General features: G+C 46.6%; 1 pseudogene; it reads right to left on the minus strand.

The window, feature by feature from the left end:
* Window positions 1–360: 360 nt before the first annotated feature.
* LOC144180010 (uncharacterized) overlaps window positions 361–18505 on the minus strand; it is a 30632-nt pseudogene continuing 12487 nt past the window's right edge.

Below are 18505 nucleotides of genomic sequence, written 5' to 3' on the forward strand. Positions count from 1 at the left end.
CGCGACCAGCGGAGCGCCGTGCAAATCGCTGGAGAAGCGCGACATCCACGGGACATGTTCCCGAACCTCCGTCACAGGCCGCTCGGAACTTGTTTCGGCCACTCTCCGCCAGGTCCAAACGCCGGTCGCGAGGAACTACTTTGAACGACGGTACCTAATGTTCACTGCGCTTACACAGCTTATGTTTTCACCATGGTGATTTTAAGAACCTAGACTACTTATTTCCATAAAATGCGGGCAAAAAAATTTGATTGCAGTTGACCTTTGTTATTGAATATTGTCACGTAGACAAAGACGAATAGGCCTAATGAAACTGATTTATTTGGGGCGCACTTGGGCCCGCAGACTAGAGAACAAACACTAACCTTGCTCGCTGCTCGGCGTCTCGCACACCACCCACGCGCCCAGCGTCTTCGTCAACCTCCGTCCCGCATGTGGCGGTCCTGTCCACTTGGTGATCATGAGAGGGGTGGCCGGGTGTATAACCGATGTTTCGTGCGTCGCGGCAGCACCGGCGTGCGCCTGTGGGACGAGCTTAGCTCTGAGGCCATTGGCGAGCATGCGGAATTATTCTCCTCTTAAGGAAAGAGTCGGCCCGATGCTCAGCTAATAGGCACTCAATAAATGGAAACTGCAGAAGGAAACCAAATGTCCCGACAGTTCCCTGAGTTCGATAGGTGGCTATGACACGGCAGAAACCATATTTTCAGGCGCACGCGATGCTAGTTGCCACTAGTGTGTAAATTGCCAGGTACGATACACCGCACGCACACGCGGACAAACACACCACACCGCAGGTTTTGACGTTGTTACCGGCGAAAATACGGCTTCAGGCGGACTACGTGCACTGTTTCGGTACGCGGCTGACGGCGTTGTCACCCTGTTCGATCCGAGAGAACTTCGTAGGTGACATCGGAGAGGAGTTGCACTATCTTGTAAGGTCCGAACTACCTGTGCAATAGTTTTTCTAACAATCCCGGCCGGCGGATCGGTGTCCACACCCACACTCTGTCGCCTGGGTGGTAGTACACTTCTCTATGGCGAATGTTGCAGCGCGCGGCGTCCGATAGCTGTTGAATATATATACAGTAGAATCCCGATAAACGGAAATCGCTTAAACGGAATTGCCGCTTAAACGGAACCGTAGCCTGAAAGTTGGTTGGTTTTGTATTCAGATAATGCATAAAGACTCTCGGTAATCGGAACTAAAATTTCCGCATCACCGTGTTAAACGGAACCAGAAATGGAACTTCGTGTGAAAGCCATTGGCATGAGAATTAGATTTTTGTGGTACCGGCTGTTTCGTTCTTGTTTTTTTTCCTCCCTCCACGTTTTTTTAGCTTCGCTAGCCTCGTAAGCCCCGTCTCGTTAGTGGTCAGCCGTGTTAGCTCAACGAATGCAACATCGCAGTTCTTGTTCCAGTCGTTCGGTCTCGATTCGAGACGTCGCGACTTCAGGGATGAGCTCCTGTCGCCTCGGTCGTGCCATCGTGGTGCTATTCGCGCTTCATTGCTGCGTTGCCGTTTTCTAAATTCGGTGGCTTGTAAGAACTCGCGAAGTTGCGGCCTCTAGCCTCCGTGATGATGCAGTTTCAAGGAATCAAGCGAAAATAAGTGATGCATTTTGTTGTGCACAGCGGCCTATTGTTGCTAAATCAACTTTGTGAATGCTGGGCCTAAACCTTTTGTAGTTTTCTTCCTTTTTAAAAAACAATAGCTACATTCACCTTCTAGTGTTTGGAGTTCCATGAAATGTTATGAAGAGTGTGTAAGCACATAAATTTGCACTTTCACACATCTATCTCGGTAAACAGAACTCCTGTTAAACGGAACTAATTTTTTCGGTCCCTTGAAGTTCCGTTTATAGAGAGTCTTCTGCACTACTGCACATCTATATATATATATATATATATATATATATATATATATATATATATATATATATATATATATATATACACAGTAAGATCTCGCGAAGTTGCGGCCTCTAGCCTCCGTGATGATGCAGTTTCAAGGAGTCAAGCGAAAATAAGTGATGCATTTTGTTGTGCACAGCGGCCTATTGTTGCTAAATCAACTTTGTGAATGCTGTAGTTTTCTTCCTTTTTAAAAAACAATAGCTACATTCACCTTCTTGTGTTTGGAGTTCCATGAAATGTTATGAAGAGTGTGTAAGCACATAAATTTGCACTTTCACACATCTATCTCAGTAAACAGAACTCCTGTTAAACGGAACTAATTTTTTCGGTCCCTTGAAGTTCCGTTTATCGAGAGTCTACTGCACTACTGCATATATATATATATATATATATAGATTGCGAGAAGGGCTGTCTTTGGTTGCCGTAGCAAATAGTAAAAAATGGGTATAGCTTTTAACAAAACTGTTTATTGGTCGACGTTTCGATCGGATGCTGATCTTTCTCAAGACAACATTTCGTATTTCTGTGCACGTATTTATATCTGAGCTTATAAATACGTGCACAGAAATACGAAATGTTGTCTTGAGAAAGATCGGCATCCGATCGAAACGTCGACCAATAAACAGTTTTGTTAGAAGCTATACCCATTTTTTACCTATATATATATATATATATATATATATATATATATATATATATATATATATATATATATATATATATATATATGTATATATATATATATATATGCTTCTTCTTTTGGATTACAAATGAGACGTAAAAATGTTACCTTGGTTAGAAACTAAACAACCCCTTTTATTGAAAACATGGGCTCGTCTCGTAGGAAATATGACGGATGTTGTGAAATATGTCATGTGTATAGTTGTGGGAAGTGGTTGCATAATGTTGTGTTGAATGCTTTGCATTGAATCAGTATATAGATTACGGATCTACACCCACTGCACATGGGTCATAGGGATCCAGCGAGCAGGTGAAAGTGTGTTACATGTGTGTGGCCTATCCGTAACCTTGCCAAGGCAACTTCTGTGTGTCTGTTGTGTGAATCGCTTGTGTATCGTCCCAAGTTTGGTTTTACAATGTGCAGTTTGCTGTCTGTCTGTTCACTCCAATGTTTTTGCCAAGTTTTACGTAGTTGTTTTATGTGTCGTTTGAAGTCGGTGTAGGGCACTGCTGTTATGTGCACCGTGTTTGTGAATGCAGCAGCGGCCATTTCATCTGACGTCTCATTTCCAGCGATCCTTGAGCGGCCTGAGGGCCAACAAACAGTCACCTCAAGATTTGGGCCATATACCGCCATACTTTTTCTAAGAACAAGATTGATGATCTAATTTTTGGACTTCTTTTGGAATTTTAACGCCCGTACAACGCTTAGTGAATCAGTGTAAATGACAAATTTCGGAATATAACGTTTGACAATGTGATTCACAGCATGAAAGATTCCATAAGCCTCTGCTGTGAAGATGCTACAAGTTACATTCATGGTCTCAGAAACTTTAAAACTGGGTATGTGAGCAGCACATGACACAGAGGAGGCAGTTTTGGAGGCGTCGCTGTAAAATTCTGTACACTGGTACTTCTCCTGCAGTGACAGAAAGTGCTGCAGAATCGCATTTATCGATATCCTATTTTTATCAAGTTGAATGAAAGCCAAGCCCTACGATACAGTGCGAAGGTGCCATGGTGCTATAAAATCAATGCAAGATGATTTGAAGGTGTTTAGAAAGGAGACATTAGGTAAAGCCGCCTCCTTTCTCACTCTTGGTGATAAAGGAACAGAAACGGATGCGCGATTTCAAAAGAGCTGTGATGCGGATGTATCCATAAAAGCAGGTTTGAAGGGATAGTTATCGATTTATGATATTTTACAAGCATACAAAAGATCAACAGAAGTTCGCTGGTACTTCAGGCACCATTTGTCACATTCCACATACAGGCTTCGGACAGGGCTTGTACGGAAAGCACCACACGAGAGGCGAAGCCCCATGTGGTCGAGCATTTTAGCGCTGTTTCTGTGGCCGACCCGTAGACAACACTTCCGTAATCAAAAACGAGACCATACCAAAGTGGTATAAACAGCAGGAGTTGTTCATCTGCACTGTATGATTGGTGAGATAAGACATTTAGAATATTCATTGTTTTTAGGCATTTTTGCTTGAGTTCTTTTATGTGTGACATGAATGTGAGTTTTTCTTCGATCACCACACCCAAAAACTTAAGTTCCTTTTTAACAGGAATTGGGTGACCATTGAGATTTATTTCAGGATCGGGCCTTACTCCGCGTCCCCTTGTGAATACGACACGAGTACTTTTCGGGGGATTAAGTTTGAAATCATTTTCGTCTGCCGAACGAGAAAGTTTCTTTACCCCAAGCTGGACTTGACGTTCACACATGGATATGTTACAAGATTTAAAAAATATTTGTACATCATCCACATACACTAAACAGAATAACGATGGAGGCAATGCTTTCCGAAGCGAATTATTCTTGAAGAGAAACAGCGTGCAACTCAAAACTCCGCCTTGAGGCACGCCATTTTCTTGAAGGGAAGCTCTTGACAGTGCCTACCCGGCTCTGACACGAAACGTTCGTTTGGGCAAGTAACTATCAAGAGTGTTAACATGTTATCTGTTACACCTTAGGATTTTAAGTTTGCAAGAATGCCATAACGCCATGCCGTATCATATGCTTTTTCGATGTAAAAAAATACAGTCATGCAGTACTGCTTGTGTATAAAGGCAACTTTATTGTATGATTCTGAACAAGCTGATCATCTGTGGAACGCCATGCCCGGAATCCTGCCTGGCAGCTCTCGAGAAGACAATTGTACTCAAGAAAGCACATGAGCCTCCGGTTAATCATCTTCTCGAAAGTTTGCACAGGCAGCTTGTCAGGGCGATGGGTCCATACTTGCCGTAGCTGAAGGGCCCTTCCCTTCCTTCACAAAAGCCACAACTATGGCCTCCCTCCAAGACGCTGGAATGTGCCCCGAAAGCCATATTTGGTTGTATAGGTGTATGAGTGTCTCAAGAGAGTCTGCGTGTAGGTGTTGAATCATACTGTATGTAATGCTTTCTGCACCTGGAGCTGAAGGGTTACAAGTGGCAAGAGCAATCTTCAGCCCATGAAGTGTAAATTCTGAGTTGAGTGCAAACTTTGACTTGTTCTTGTCGCGTATGGGCTTCTTTTCAGCAGATGTTTTGTGTTGCATGAAAGTGTTTGTGTAGTGTGCAGAACTACAAACGTTCTGGAAAAGTTGTGTGAGTGTGTTGGCCTGGTTTTCCAGTTTGTCCCTGTCGTGCTAACTAGGGGCAGGCTATGGGTGTGTTGTCCTTTAAGTTTACGTATTCGTGTCCATAGCTTGTGGGTGTCCGCGCATGATTTTATGGATGTGAGAAAGGCGCGCCAGCTCTCCTTTCTGAATCACGGCGCACAGGCTTACCTAATGCCTTTGTCTTTTTGAAAGAAATAAGGTTAAAAGTTGTGGGGTATGTACGGAGGATACTCCACGCCTTGTTCAGGGCCTCCCCACGAACGCCTGCAGTGGTTATTCCACCAGGGCTTTCTTGGGTTGCGTGGGGCAAAGGAGGCCTGGAGAATCGACTTTTCGGCGGCAGCGAGAATGTGCGCCGTGACAAGCTCGGTTGTCTTCTCTACAGGCAAATGTGCTATGTAAGTGTAGTTTAGTTGAAATGTCTGTGTGAATGTGTTCCAGTTTGCTCGGACTTCAATAAACTTGCAATGGAAAGGTGAACTGTTAGAGCTTTATCTATGTATGTTACTGAGGTGGTGAAGTGGTCACTTCCGTATGGGCTAGTGCCAACATCCCACTCAAGCGATAGAAAGAGTACTGCAGAGCCAATGGCCAAGTCAAGGTTGGAAGAAGTGTTGTATCCTATGGGATGGTATGTTGGCTTGTTTTTGTTAAATACGCATTGCCGTGAAGACGTTAGAAATTATTTGATTGGGCGACCTTGGCAATCTGTGGGGAGAGCCCCAATGAGAGTTGCGTGCATTTAGGTCGCCTATGAGAATAAAAGGTCCTCATAGCTTATCTAAAAGGCCCTCGAAATCTGAGCTTGAAAGCTGGAAATCAGGAGAGATATAGATCGAGCACAGTGTTATTAGCCTATTGCAACTTATGGTTCTAATGGCAGCAGCCTCAAAGACAGTCTGTAATTGGGTAGGGTGACATGCCAATGATTTTCTGGCAATGATGGTTACACCCCAGAAGATGTACCACCACCATCCCTGTCCTTCCTAAATACAATGTAACTGTTCAAGAAATTTGTGTGTTTTGAGTTTAGATGCGTTTCTTGTAGACACATCACACTTAACTGATTGGAATTCAATATGTCGCATAAAACATCAAGGTTTTTAAGCAGGCCTCTACAGTTCCACTGTATGATATTTTCTCTTCCCATTATGCACTTTTGAGAGCTACTGGGACGTGTATGTGTGTTTTTCCTTTCGGGGCTTGTATTCTTGGAGCAGGTTTCTTGGGCTTTTCTGTTGGCTTGGACGCCGGAGACCACTCCGTGCGCTCCGTTGCAGACAGGAAGGGCCCGACGTCCATCTCCTCGTCAGATGTCAGAGGGGTGCCCGACGGACCGGGCCCCGTGGACTTGGCCCCACATTGGGAATCCTTCGTTTGACCCGCCCCCGCCGAGAGCGTCTGGGCCGCCAGTGGTGGCACGGGCGATGCAGTGTTGGGGGGAGCCGGTGCGGGGCCCCCGGTGTCCATCCTCTGGGCACCCTCCAGCGTACTGGAGAACGGAGAGGTACAGGCGGGAGCGGCGCCAGTCCCGACGGAAGCGGTTGGCACCACAACCGCTGCTACCTCAGCAAGCGGTGTAGTGACGGGTTGGGCTGCCTGAGGCAACTCAGCGGTGGGTGAGAGAGGGGCCAAGTCAAACTCGCTGAAAAGGGTCCCTATGGAAACCAGACGCCGCTCCGTCCCCGGCGAGATGCGTCGGCGTACCTCCACAGGGGTAAGAGGCGAACCTCTTCCGCGCCTCTGGAAAGGTGATGTTTTTAGTGACCTTGACCTTGATTATCTTTTTTTCCATTGGGACTTTTTCGCATTTGTGGGAGTATGACACATCCGGACCTTGGCAGTTTACACAAGAGAGGGTCTCGGATGGACACTTGTCGGTAGGATGATTCTGTAGCGCGCATTTTTCACAGGTCGCTCGGCCACGCAAGAGTTTGTACCATGCCCGAACCGCTGGCACTTAAAACAGCGCCGTGGGTTCGGGATGTAGAGACGGATGAACCATCGGACAAAGCCGGCATTTATATGTTGCGGTAGTGCTGAGCGGTTAAAGGTCAAGATTATGTGCTCGGTGGGAATCTCGTTGTCTTCTCTGCGGATGCTGATGCACCTCACGAAACTGTCGCCGTGATCCTTCAAGCCCGCAAGGAGATCCGCATCCGTTTCGTTCAACAGATCTGGCTCAGAGACCACACCCTGGGAGCTGTTGAGGCTCCGGTGGGGTGTGACCGTGATGTCCAGATCAGCCAGTCTAGTTTGAGCTATAAGCTTTGTGGACAGCTGCTTGTCATTAACCTCGGTGAGGACTTCACCAGCCCTTTGTTTTTGGTCTTATAAGATTTTTTTCAATTATGGCTTCAAGATATTTTGCGATCAAGAAGACTGACTGCGATACAACAGGGTGGGCTGGACTGAGGGATTCCATGGCAAGAAATCGAGATTAACTATCCAGCTGAGGAAAGGTTAGGGATGGCAAGGGGGGCAAAGATACTTGGGTGCGGCCGCTTTTCGGGAACCGATCACGTTTGGTGGGGGGTTGAGGCAATATCATATAGCATAGTATAACAGCAGGGGACAGGGGAACTTTCTTCGCTCGGGTTACCGTGATACCGTGGGAGGTGCCGGAGCTCCCTGCCTGGTAAACAGACAGGGAGCCCATCCGCCGCAGCTTGACCTGGGCTCCGAAGGTCACCGTTTGTGCTTTCTGCCCTTCACCATAAACCTCCTAGCCACGGTAGATTACAGCGTGAGTATGGGGGCTCGGGGTCCGCGGTGTCGCGAATACCGTCACCAAGATTACACAAGGTGGCTCGCGTGGTGAATACCTCAACATAAATACCCGACAAAGTGGAGGGGAAAGAGCCCCACCTCAGCGTAAAGGTTATCGCACAGGCCCGTATTTTAAAGGTAGTGGGCTACGATCCCACCCAGCGGGCATTTTCTCTCCACTTTGTTTCTGTATGTCAATAATCCTGTACTTGTTTCAATGACCTACCACATTCTCCGCTTTGCTGTCCGAGACATTCTTGACTACCAACCTTTATTTCTGGCTTAATTCAATGAGCCCCTCAATTCCCATTCTGATTCGCTACATGCATAGCGACGGCCTCTGTTCCGCCAGTCTTGGTGCCATTGGTAGCTTAAGAATGTTCAATGCTGGTCGACCACTCTCGACATGTCGTACACACTCGAGGCACAGCCCCGGGGTTAAAAATAATGTCCCCTTCACCCCGAGTACTCCGAGAGGCTCTGGCTACCCCCCCCCCCAAGCTCAGGAAACAAAAATACCTTAACATAAATAGCCGAGAAAGTTGAGAGGAAACAGTACCCGGTAGCGTAGTGGTCATCGCACCAGACGGGTATTCCGGAGGTGGTGGGATCTGATCCCACGCGGGGGGCATTTTTTCTCCACGTTCTGTCAACAATTCTTCACCTGTTTCAATGAACTACCGCAATCTCCGCTTTGCTTTCCGTCTGAGGCATTCTTGACTGGCAACCCTGATATATATGTCCATACACACATATATATATATATATATATATATATATATATATATATATATATATATATATATATATATATATATATAGCAGGTAAGAAGTTCCGGACTACCGTAGCAATAGGTCAAAACTTGGGTGCAGACCTTTGGAAAACACTGAACAAGGGTTTTCCAAGTGTCTGCACCCAAGTTTTGACATATATATATATATATATATATATATATATATATTTATATATATATATATATATATATATATATATATATATATATAGCAGAACAGAAAGATATGGGACGAGGGACTCAGTAAGGACACATATCAAGGCTGCAGTCGTCATTGCCAGTGCTATTCGGCTGTTAACGAGATATTTGATAGTGCCGAATGACGTGTGTTCGTCATGTTTTCTTTTTTTTTTATTTAATACAGTGCTAAATAGACGAAAATATAAGTCGAGAAAAAATCCGCCGTTTTTTAGGGAGCGGGAGTCGAACCCACATCTACGCATAACGCGTGCGGTGCGTTAACCAATTACGCTACCCCGCAGCGGCTCCTTCTGGACTTTTACCAGGGGGGTTTATATTTACCAGTGCTCTGAGGCCGGTCAACTAGCGCCGCCCCTCGACTACCGCGGGAGACGTAGAACGTCTTTTTTCCAGCGGCCGCCACGTAAGACGTGGTCGGATGTCGGGGTTAGCAATTGGCATATCCGAACTGCTGGAGCCAGAGTCCTCGTAATGCATGTAGCAGAACAGAAAGATATGGGACGAGGGACTCAGTAAGGACACATATCAAGGTTGCAGTCGTCATTGTCAGTGCTATTCGGCTGTTAACGAGATATTTGATAGTGCCGAAAGACGTGTGTTCGTCATGTTTTCTTTTTTTTATTTAATACAGTTCTAATTAGGCCAAAATATAAGTCGAGAAAAAATCCGCCGTTTTTCCGGGAGCGAGAGTCGAACCCACATCTCCGCATAACGCGTGCGGTGTGTTGACCAATTACGCTACCCCGCAGCGGCTCCCTTCTCGACTTTTACCAGGGGGGTTTATATTTACCAGTGCTCTGAGGCCGGTCAACTAGCGCCGCCCCTCGACTACCGCGGGAGACGTAGAACGTCTTTTTTCCAGCGGCCGCCACGTAAGACGTGGTCGGATGTCGGGGTTAGCAATTGGCATATCCGAACTGCTGGAGCCAGAGTCCTCGTAATGCATGTAGCAGAACAGAAAGATATGGGACGAGGGACTCAGTAAGGACACATATCAAGGTTGCAGTCGTCATTGCCAGTGCTATTCGGCTGTTAACGAGATATTTGATAGTGCCGAATGACGTATGTTCGTCATGTTTTCTTTTTTATTTAATACAGTGATAAATAGGCGAAAATATAAGTCGAGAAAAAATCCGCCGTTTTTCCGGGAGCGGGAGTCGAACCCACATCTCCGCATAACGCGTGCGGTGCGTTAACCAATTACGCTACCCCGCAGCGGCTCCCTTATCGACTTTTACCAGGGGGGTTAATATTTACCAGTGCTCTGAGGCCGGTCAACTAGCGCCGCCCCTCGACTACCGCGGGAGACGTAGAACGTCTTTTTTCCAGCGGCCGCCACGTAAGACGTGGTCGGATGTCGGGGTTAGCAATTGGCATATCCGAACTGCTGGAGCCAGAGTCCTCGTAATGCATGTAGCAGAACAGAAAGATATGGGACGAGGGACTCAGTAAGGACACATATCAAGGTTGCAGTCGTCATTGCCAGTGCTATTCGGCTGTTAACGAGATATTTGATAGTGCCGAATGACGTGTGTTCGTCATGTTTTCTTTTTTTTTTAATACAGTGCTAAATAGGCGAAAATATAAGTCGAGAAAAAATCCGCCGTTTTTCCGGGAGCGGGAGTCAAACCCACATCTCCGCATAACGCGTGCGGTGCGTTAACCAATTACGCTACCCCCTTTTCTTTTTTTTTATTGCCATATTTTGTCACAGCACTTGAACCAAACAAACCAAAAACAAGATAACGATAAAAACTGCTAGCCAAAAACCTTGCTAGCAGAAAGCGGTTAAAATTGCTTCAGGTCCGTTAGCGACTCCATCACGGACAGCCACTCTGGAGGGTCAGATTGAGCCCTCCACACTTCAATCATCAATCGCATAGTATCAGCAAAATACTCTTTTGAGCGTTTGGCATCAACGTCACGATGACGGATCGCCATACGCGACTTCCAAATGCCGTGCAAAGCCAGGACCATGACAAAGTCGTATGGTACCTCATTTTCGCTCTCAATGGGCAGGAACCTGATCCCATGTGCGTCCAGAGGGAAGTCCTTTTTTAAAGTCCGCTTAAGCACGTCCCAAAAAAATATCCCATCCCAGCACTCGAGGAACACATGTTCTACCGTTTCGGGTTTCTTACACGGGTAGCATTCAACCCCCCATGGCATGTACAAACCCTTCTCTTTCTGCCACGTTTTTACAGGGAGGACACCCGCATGCAGTTTAAAAAAGAATGACTTAACCCATGGCGGTACCGCCATTCGTTTTACACGTTTGAGCACGTCCTGTCCTGGCCCTGCACGGTACATTGACCTATACAACGGCACAGGTAATGCAGTGTCAAGCAAATCACGGTACAACCTTTTCCGCGTAACACTAGATAAGTACTCTGTACTGAAACGTGCACACAAAAACTGGGTCGCTTGAACCACTTCACGGAAGTAGCCCTTGATTACTCCGACAGAAAAGTGGGCAGACGTAACAACAAATTCAGGTAATGCCCTTGATAACTTCAGCTGACACACTGTACGAAGGAAAGGATCGTTCACGTCACGAAAGAACAAAAAACGATTGGCGACCTGCCGCAAAAACAAAAGGGACAAAGAAAGCCCCCCCTGACGCACGCGCCGAAAGAGATTCGTGCGGCTCGTCCTTTCCCATGTCGATTCCCAGATCATCACTGCAAACACCCGGTGCAGGGCTTGTACATGAGAACGCGAACAGTGCAGCACATGAAGTACGTACCACAGTTTGCTCATCAAGAATATGTTGCATACTGATGCTCTAGCAAACATGGAAAGTCCACTGCCTTTCCATTTGTCAGCTTTTTCGCGCAATTCAGCGGTCTGTCTGCGCCAGTGAGGGTCACTGTCTTCATAGTTTTCCAGGGGCACTCCCAAGTACTTAGCGGGCGTCGTCTGCCAGATGATACATTCAAACACACCAGGCGCGCTTTCCCAGTCCCCATGCCAAAATCCTAAACACTTTTGCCAGTTCACTCCACTGGCACTATATTTACAAAACCGTTTCAGAGCGTTTACAGCAACGCTGATGCTGCTTTTATCAACACAAAAAAGGGCAATGTCATCAGCATAGGCCAAGACACGCACTTCAGCTGACTCTAATCGAAACCCGTTGATGCTCTCACTTCTTATGATGCTTAAACAAAACGCTTCAATATATAAACAAAAAAGCAACGGTGACAATGGGCAGCCCTGACGCACGGCTCGTTGAACATGAATGGGTTTGCTTGTCGTTTTGTTTACAACAAGGTGAGTGCAACACCCATTGTACGCCATACGTACTCCCTCGCGTACAACAGATCCTACGTTTACATGCTGTAACATGTCTAAAAGGAGTTCATGGGATACCTGGTCAAATGCTTTTGCCAGGTCTATCTGGAGCATGGCCACAGCACTTCGCATACTGTCACAACATTCAAGAACACTTCTGGCGGTGTGAATGTTCGTGACTATTGACCGTCCCTTTATTCCACAAGTTTGGTGTGGTCCAACAATGTCTCTTATTACACTCTGCAAGCGGCTAGCTAATACTTTCATTATTATCTTATAATCAACGTTGGTTAAACTGATTGGGCGATAAGCAGATATTTCCCTCAGTTTATTATCGCCCTCCGATTTCGGTATAAAGACTGTGTGGGACACAAGAAAGGACGGAGGTAGTTCTCCTGTTTTGTAAGACTCGGCGTAAACTTTACGCAAAACAGGGCTTAGATCCTCCTTGAACTTTTATAAAAGGCTGAGCTCAGTCCATCCGGACCCGGGCCAATTACGCTACCCCGCAGCGGCTCCCTTCTCGACTTTTACCAGGGGGGTTTATATTTACCAGTGCTCTGAGGCCGGTCAACTAGCGCCGCCCCTCGACTACCGCGGGAGACGTAGAACGTCTTTTTTCCAGCGGCCGCCACGTAAGACGTGGTCGGATGTCGGGGTTAGCAATTGGCATATCCGAACTGCTGGAGCCAGAGTCCTCGTAATGCATGTAGCAGAACAGAAAGATATGGGACGAGGGACTCAGTAAGGACACATATCAAGGTTGCAGTCGTCATTGCCAGTGCTATTCGGCTGTTAACGAGATATTTGATAGTGCCGAATGAGGTGTGTTCGTCATGTTTTCTTTTTTTTAATATAGTGCTAAATAGGCGAAAATATAACTCGAGAAAAAATCCGCCGTTTTGCCGGTAGCGGGAGTCGAACCCACAGCTCCGCATAACGCGTGCGGTGCATTAACCAATTACGCTACCCCGCAGCGGCTCCCTTCTCGACTTTTACCAGGGGGGTTTATATTTACCAGTGCTCTGAGGCCGGTCAACTAGCGCCGCCCCTCGACTACCGCGGGAGACGTAGAACGTCTTTTTTCCAGCGGCCGCCACGTAAGACGTGGTCGGATGTCGGGGTTAGCAATTGGCATATCCGAACTGCTGGAGCCAGAGTCCTCGTAATGCATGTAGCAGAACAGAAAGATATGGGACGAGGGACTCAGTAAGGACACATATCAAGGTTGCAGTCGTCATTGCCAGTGCTATTCGGCTGTTAACGAGATATTTGATAGTGCCGAATGACGTGTGTTCGTCATGTTTTCTTTTTTTTTAATATAGTGCTAAATAGGCGAAAATATAACTCGAGAAAAAATCCGCCGTTTTGCCGGTAGCGGGAGTCGAACCCACAGCTCCGCATAACGCGTGCGGTGCATTAACCAATTACGCTACCCCGCAGCGGCTCCCTTCTCGACTTTTACCAGGGGGGTTTATATTTACCAGTGCTCTGAGGCCGGTCAACTAGCGCCGCCCCTCGACTACCGTGGGAGACGTAGAACGTCTTTTTTCCAGCGGCCGCCACGTAAGACGTGGTCGGATGTCGGGGTTAGCAATTGGCATATCCGAACTGCTGGAGCCAGAGTCCTCGTAATGCATGTAGCAGAACAGAAAGATATGGGACGAGGGACTCAGTAAGGACACATATCAAGGTTGCAGTCGTCATTGCCAGTGCTATTCGGCTGTTAACGAGATATTTGATAGTGCCGAATGACGTGTGTTCGTCATGTTTTCTTTTTTTTTAATATAGTGCTAAATAGGCGAAAATATAACTCGAGAAAAAATCCGCCGTTTTGCCGGTAGCGGGAGTCGAACCCACAGCTCCGCATAACGCGTGCGGTGCATTAACCAATTACGCTACCCCGCAGCGGCTCCCTTCTCGACTTTTACCAGGGGGGTTTATATTTACCAGTGCTCTGAGGCCGGTCAACTAGCGCCGCCCCTCGACTACCGCGGGAGACGTAGAACGTCTTTTTTCCAGCGGCCGCCACGTAAGACGTGGTCGGATGTCGGGGTTAGCAATTGGCATATCCGAACTGCTGGAGCCAGAGTCCTCGTAATGCATGTAGCAGAACAGAAAGATATGGGACGAGGGACTCAGTAAGGACACATATCAAGGTTGCAGTCGTCATTGCCAGTGCTATTCGGCTGTTAACGAGATATTTGATAGTGCCGAATGACGTGTGTTCGTCATGTTTTCTTTTTTTTTAATATAGTGCTAAATAGGCGAAAATATAACTCGAGAAAAAATCCGCCGTTTTGCCGGTAGCGGGAGTCGAACCCACAGCTCCGCATAACGCGTGCCGAGCGCGCCGAGCCAGGTGGCTGAGAGAGGAGGCGAGCGCAAGGGGAGAGGGACAGCGGCGCACGGCAGCTGCAGCCGAGCGAGGGGGAGAGGAGAGAGTGTGACGTCACGGTGGAGAGAGAGGCGCGCGGCAGCTGCTGGGGAGAGGAGGCGCGCTGTGACGTCATACCATGACGTCACGGCACGAGGAGCGGTGCGGGGAGCGGCGCGCACCCGCGCAGCCACGGCGAGGAGGAGGAGCGAGCGCGGTCACGTGGTGAAGGAACGTCACCGCGCCCTTGCTACCGACGCTCCTCTCCGCTCTACGCCGTTGCTAGGGAGAGGAGGACTGCGGACGCCGCCAGGGGAGTGAAACTTCCTATACCATGCGTGGGACGCGATATCCGCTCGCAGCGACGGATGAACCCCTGGTGTTTGGGGGCGGTACTAAAAACATGGCGGCGTGCCGCAGACACGCACTGCGATACGCCATCTTTATGAGGACTGAGAAGCCGAGCAGGGGGGGGGGGGACGATTCAGCGCGAAATTCAATTCGGATACACATGCAAGGTAAACTGAGCGAGTGGAAGGTATTCAATGTGCGAGCGCGCGACCTTCTTCCGGTTGCGCAACCCGCCACATGATCAAAAGGGAAATTGTTGCGTTCTGATTAATAAACTTTTGCGCATCCACTTATTTTTGCACCCCTTATTTTAAGCACGACTTTGTTTTGCTGTACTTGTACACACACACTAGAGAAGAATAAAGAGCAGATTTTTGGTAAATGTTTTATTGCCGAAACGTACCATGGTACAATAAAAACACAACATGAATATTTTACGATTTTAGTCGCATGCAAAAGGGTACGCCACATGCCGGCATGCTAATAACTATGTATCAGTCCAGTGCATATACATTATTTACGAAGGCTTTTTACAAAAGAAAAACAGCAAAACCTATATACACAAGTTCACAGCACTTACTCCGATATAGAATCATCCCGTGAGTGGGACAAGACATTGAGGTATACCTGCACACTTAAGACGTAAAAGAGCTCTAGGAAGTGGATAGAAGGATCCTAAGGTACCTGAGTTGGATATTGTCACATTTTCTATTCCGCAGAAAGTTTTTATAAAAACTTAAGCAAAAATACACAATATGTTGAAGCCACTACAAGGTGACCTGAGAAAATACCACGAAGGGTTTATGCATTCTTCAGCCGGACATATCTGAATTGTTTAAGGATAAAACAAAATACAAGCAAATAATTTGTACACACATACATGCCCTCTTCCGAGGCAAAAAATAGTGACACATTATACAAACGAAATACTAACAATTACAAAAATTTCCGCATCTTCCACGCAGCAGCACATTTTCTGCTGCGTGGTTTCGCCAAGGAAATCTTAACAAAACGAAAGTGCCACAACAGCCGAATCCCCGCAAAAAGGTGCAGAAAGGCTTCCTTGCACTCTTCAGTGCAGAATTCTTGCCTTTTCACATAACCGTACAAAATGCTTGCCAAAACTCGATTAACGGTAGGCAGGTGCACCACAACACCGATATGCTCCAAAAAGCAAGCTTCCATGACCTTAAGGTCTCCAAAGCAATCGTCAGAAGGCACTGTAATATTTTCAAATAAATCTGGGAACATGTTATTTGCCTTCAACATTGCAAAATATTGGTGTGAGCAACTAAGCTGGCGATCGACATTCTTCAAAAGGGCGCTGCACACACAGTGCGGAGGCCGATTCAACAAAAATTGCCGCACAATATATTCCCCATCATAGTAGAGAACGTTATCTTCTACTATATCATGGCTAGCTGGCTGTTCCTCATGAGGAAGGATATCAACTGTTGATGCTGCATCTAAAGTAGTAGCAAGTGAAGCAGGTCGCTCCGACATTTGTGCCAACACAGTGCTGCAATCCTGTTCACAATTACCTTCGGAAAAAAGCGCAACCAGTTTGCCAACAGAAATGTGTTTCAGACCTGATGTGAACTGAAGCACATTCGGATTGTAATTGCAGCCATGCTTTAACCTAAGCAACCCGAAAAGATTCTCCAGGGGATCCTGCTGTAACCAGCGAGCCAACAGAACACGAAAATAAAAATCTTGAAAGAGCTCGTCCCAGAGGAGAAGGATAGCCTTTATGGTGACCTTCCATGCTTCAACTGTGTGTGGTTGCCGAGACCCTTCAAATTTCCAGCTTTCAACCCATGACAGGCACTCCCGCAAAAAGGCTAGGTGTTCGGACCCTTCCGAAATTGCATAACGCAACTTGCCACCATTTTTTTTTCACAGAAGATCTGTTGAGACAGTCGAACAACTTATCGATCTTCTCGAGAAAATCAGCTGTCGGTTTTGCGAGTGCCGGTAATTCTCCAAGAGCAATGAACACGTCAATGGCCACTGAGACCGATTCGCTCATTCCCTGGCTGGCATATTTAACTTTCATGTTATTGAAAGACGTCCGGTAAATGTGGTTGTCGGTTAGTTTCTTTGCCAATTTTAGTTTGAGAGGATGCGAGCTTTCGGATAGTTGCGTAATGAAAGCCCAATCAACAATTTCTTGCCCGACATGGAGCTTGTGAGGTGCGCGGAGATTATTCCTTGTGCATTTGACTAAGTGTGGCGTGTCATATAACAAATAAATCTTGCGGCCTTCAAGCCCAAAAAACGGCTCTTCAGACGTCACACCTACCTTATTTGCCACGGTGATATTGCTCCCACCCTGGTCACAGATGAGCGCCTTCACAAACAACTGGATTCCTTGCAGCTGCTTGATTAACGTTATGATTAAATCATGAAGGGTATCTGCGGGCGCCTTGGTCCTTGATACTGTGTAAGCAACAGGGTGAATCCACGTTTTTGAAATGCCTGCAACAAGTATCAGGAGCGCTGAATTTTCCACGGCCGGTGTTCTTTGCGTACCACTATCGGAAAATCCCATCACAATGTCATGCCTTGCATCGTACTGAAGATTTTCCTTCACAGACATTTCGTCAAATATTAATTTACACGCACGATCCGTTAAAGGCCAATCCCGAGTAGCTTCTTCGAGGGCTTCAATAACGGTTGGAATAACTGCGGGAGTCAGTGGAATATTTGACAACCACTGTTTTAGCGACCTCACAGTTGGCATGTCAAGCAGCGTTCACAAATGTCTGTACGCTTTGGGACCATGAAAGTACAAGTTTAAAGCGAACTGGCGGTACTCGGGCGACCACCTCCTTCCTCTGTGTTTCACACCATTACTTTTCACTTGCGCCTCAAGCAATCTAAAGAATTTCTTGCTGACGTAGGGCCTGATAGTATTCAACGCGTCTGACTTGGAAGTCTTTCTAACTTTTTTCTTGCCAGTTCCTGACATTGCCTTCCGAAGCCTTGCGTTTATCTTCTGCAGGTTGTCCATTTTTCTGGCTGTCCGGGGTGATCACCTAGAAGTCTTGTGTTGTCGACCCGCTGGCATGGAACCTGAAACAATTATAAATAAAAGCTCAGTCCTACTGTATTTTTCCGAAATGCCGCGATGATTTTTAAACGCACCGAAACTTCGAGCCGCCTCTGCAATTAAAGTATTTTAATTATTATGTGATAGAAGTAATCACTTGCTTATATTTAGTTCTAGATGCTTCCCCTAATAAAAATTGAGGCATTGGGAGCAGGCCTCCCATCAGCACATTGCTGGGTGTTAAGCTTAATAATTGTCTATATGAACACTTAATGCATATGTAATAAAGAAATCTTCATAATGAAAAACAAGAAGTGCCGGCTAACGATCAGTAATCATTAGCATGCTACTTCTTACCAACATTATTGATTATGCGTTAAAACTTGTATGTTTAAGAAAAAATAACGAATTGATAGACTTTTCGTTCAAAGAAAATAACAGCGTTTAGTAGACAAG

The sequence above is a fragment of the Haemaphysalis longicornis genome, unplaced genomic scaffold (genome assembly GCF_048455015.1).
Source record: "Haemaphysalis longicornis isolate Haplotype H1 unplaced genomic scaffold, Haemaphysalis longicornis Haplotype H1 scaffold_4, whole genome shotgun sequence".
Taxonomy (NCBI): domain Eukaryota; kingdom Metazoa; phylum Arthropoda; class Arachnida; order Ixodida; family Ixodidae; genus Haemaphysalis; species Haemaphysalis longicornis.